At 68.3% G+C, this 3294-nt stretch overlaps 1 pseudogene; it reads left to right on the top strand.

The window, feature by feature from the left end:
* Positions 1-2409, top strand: part of LOC102388239 — a 26114-nt pseudogene extending 23705 nt beyond the window's left edge.
* The last annotated feature ends 885 nt before the right edge of the window (positions 2410-3294 follow it).

Consider the following 3294-nt stretch of genomic DNA (forward strand, 5'->3'; position numbering starts at 1 on the left):
GCGCCGGTTGCAGAGCTGGTGATCACGGCGGGCGGGAAGAACATCGCCCCGGTGCCCATCGAGGACGCAGTGAAGAGGGAGGTGCCGATCGTCAGCAACGCGATGCTGGTCGGCGACGGCAGGAAGTTCCTGTCCATGCTGCTCACTCTGAAGGTGGGGACACCTCCGGGCCCTGCCTGCCCCCAGCGTCCCGGCAGGATGGGTCCCGCAGGGAGGGCCGTGGGCGTACTGTGGCGTGGACTCCAAGATACCTGCGCTCTGCGCCCATGTTCCTGCTCCCCGCACCGGCTGCCCACCTGCCCTCGTGTGACGGGTTCCCCCTCCCCCAGTGCCAGGTGGATCCGGAGTCGGGGGCGCCCCTGGACGAGCTGAGCCCCGAGGCCGTGCGGTTTTGCCAGGGGCTGGTTGGGCAGCCAAGCCACGCGGGTATCGGAGGTGCTGAGCATGCGGGACCCGGCCGTGTACCAGGCCATCCAGCAGGGCGTGGAGCGGGTGAACCAGCGCGCCCCGTCCCGCGCCCATCGTGTGCAGAAGTGGGCCCTGCTGCCCAGGGACTTCTCCATCGCCGGTGGGGAGCTGGGTGAGTGCTGGGCACCAGGCTCCTGGGACCGGAGCAGGAGCCTGAGAGGGACTGGGGGCGAGGGCTGGATCCTGGCGTGGAGGGGTGCAGCCAGGAGGAGGGGCATGGCTTGGGCCTGGGGTCTCAGGGCCGTCCATGTCCCTTGGCAGCAACAGGACACAGCCCCGTGGCCCATGTCTGGGGCAGGGGTGGGGCTGACGCCGGGGTGGGGACACAGGGTTTGTCCAGGCTGGTCGAGCTCAGGCCAGGCCGGGGGGACATGGCTGCCTCCCGCACTGGCTCTGACTCTTGCCGCCCCAGCCTCCAGCCGCTCCAGGGCCCTGGGAGCCTCCCTGCAGCCCCTGGGATCTGCCTGCCCCCCGCAGTGATCCTGCCCTCACACAGTGCAGGCGGCGTGCAAGAGCTGGCCTGGGCCCCACCCCGATCCCTTGGGGCTGGCCTGGGGAAGGCCCAGCAGCCCCCTACACCAGGCCTTGCTGGTTCTTGCTGGGTGTTGCTGGTGGCTGCGTGGGGCCAGGCAGGAGTTTTCCGCTCCTGCTAGGCAGTGGCTGGGCTGTGCCGGTGCTGGTGCCGGTGCCGGTGCCGGTGCCGGTGCCCGTGCCCGTGCTGGGCTTAAACCCGGAGGGTCGTGGCTGGAGAAGACAGGCACAGGCAGCTCCCCCTCTTCTTCCCTCTCCCCTCACCTCGTCCCTCGTCCCGTGCTGTGCCCCCACCGCCCAGAGCACGAAGCGTTCATCAGGCCTAGCAAGGGGGCTCGGCACTGGGGGGGCAGAGACACGTGGCACTTGTAGGGCAGCGGGGATCAAGACTGAGAGTCCAGGAGCAGGGATGACCATGAAACGAACCGCTGTTTGCCTGCATGTGGCTGCGGCGCCCGTGAGTCAGACAGACCGAGGGGCGAAGGCAGACCGGTGCGGAGGGGCCGCGAGGGGTTGCGATGGCGCAGCGAGGCAGCCTGTGCGCGACGGGCTGGGGGCTCCGCGCTCCCTTCTCCGCGTGTCTCGCCAGCCCGTGGGGTTTGTAGTTCACCAGAGCTGTGATGGGCAGCTTGCAGGAAGGCTCTAGAGAAGGGAAGACCGAGGGGGATTTGACAGCAGCCTTCATCTCTCTGCAGGGGGTTTGCAAAGAGGATGGAGTTGGGCTGTTCCCAGTGGGGGAAATGACAGGACTAGGAGCAATGGGCTCAGGCTGCAGCAAGGGAGGTTGAGGTTAGAAATTAGGAAAAACTCTCACGAGGAGGGCGGTGAAACACTGGAAGAGGCTCACCAGAGAGGTGGAGGGGGCTCCATCCTTGCAGGTTTTGCAGCCCTGGCTGGGATGCCGTAGTTGGGGCTGGTCCTGGTGTGAGCAGGGGCTGGACTAGACGTGACATCCTGAGCTCCCTTCCACCCTCGTTGTCTGTAGAAGCAGGTAGAGCGGGCGGCAGGGACGAGCCCAGCGGCGCTGCGCGCTCTCCGGCGCTGGAGCGTCAGGCAGCGGCTGCGCGGGCACTGGGCGAGGATGCTCCAGGCCAGGGGTGGGCAAAACACCGGGCAGGGAGGGCATTTTCCCCTCTTGCTGCTCCACGTGTGAGGGGGTTTCCCCTCCCCCCGAGGTGCCGGGTGCGGATGGCCTGGGCCAATGTGGAGAGGAGTGCGGACAGGGCAAGGCGGACGGGGCCCGGCCCTGACGCTGTCCCTCTGCTCGGCCGCAGGTCCCACGGCCAAGCTGAAGCGATGGGTGGTGCTGAGCGCCCATGAGGACACGATCCACGGCTGCTACCGGGACTAGCGGGACTGCCGGGCTCCTGGGGCCGCGCAAGCAGCGACAATAAAGTGCGGGACAAGCGGTGCCTCGTGTCCAGGCTTCTTGGGGACGGACAGGGGGCTGAGCCGTGTGGGGCATGGCCCTGCCCACAGGACCCACACAGGCCCGGGTGGGGGCCCGGCGCGGCAGAGGGGCCAGCGATGGCAGCTGTGGATGGGACCCCCTCCCCCGCCTTGGCGTGGGGCCCCCGGTGGGCTGGTCTGGGGTTTGGGAGCCGTGTCCCTGGGACCCCTCCTGCACCCCAGGGAGGTCCCGTTCCCACCGGGCTGTGGTGTCCGGGGGCAGGTCATTTTGGTGGGTCTCTGCCGCAGCGAAGACGGAGCCCTGTCAGGGCCTGGGATTTCTGGGTCCTTGCACTGGGAACCTCCCCAGAACCTGCCCACCCCCAGGCCGTGGGCCTACCCTGCATGCCCCGCACCCTGGGGGCTCCTACCCACTTCCCCGTCCCCAATAGCCCCCTGGTCCTTGCCCGCACTGCTGCTGCCTGCCCAGTCCCCAGTCTGCGTTTGTGCCAGACTGCGTTGACTGCCCTTGGACTTCGCACTTCAAGGATCCCCCGAGAGACCCCGGGAAGAGGACCGTGCCCTCCTTGGGCCCTCGCGCCTGTAGAGAGCGAGACGAGACCCCCACGGTCATGGGACGATGTTCCTGCGACTGCGCGGTCTGGCCCTGAGCCGAGGGGCAAGATCCCCAGCCGGGAGCCTCCGAGAGCATGCCCCAGCAGGAGCCTTGGCCCAGCCCAGTCCCAGTCCCCGTCCCCATCCCCATCCTGGGCTGCAGCCAGCACCCAGCGCCTCTCGGGGAGGTGAAGAAACCGTCACAGCTGTAACAGTCCCACGCGGTGACCAGCAAAGCCCAGCGCCCTCCGCTCTGCCCTCAGCCAATGCAGCTTTGCCCTTGGCAGCCGC

The sequence above is a fragment of the Alligator sinensis genome, unplaced genomic scaffold, assembly GCF_000455745.1.
Source record: "Alligator sinensis unplaced genomic scaffold, ASM45574v1 scaffold1970_1, whole genome shotgun sequence".
NCBI lineage: Eukaryota > Metazoa > Chordata > Crocodylia > Alligatoridae > Alligator > Alligator sinensis.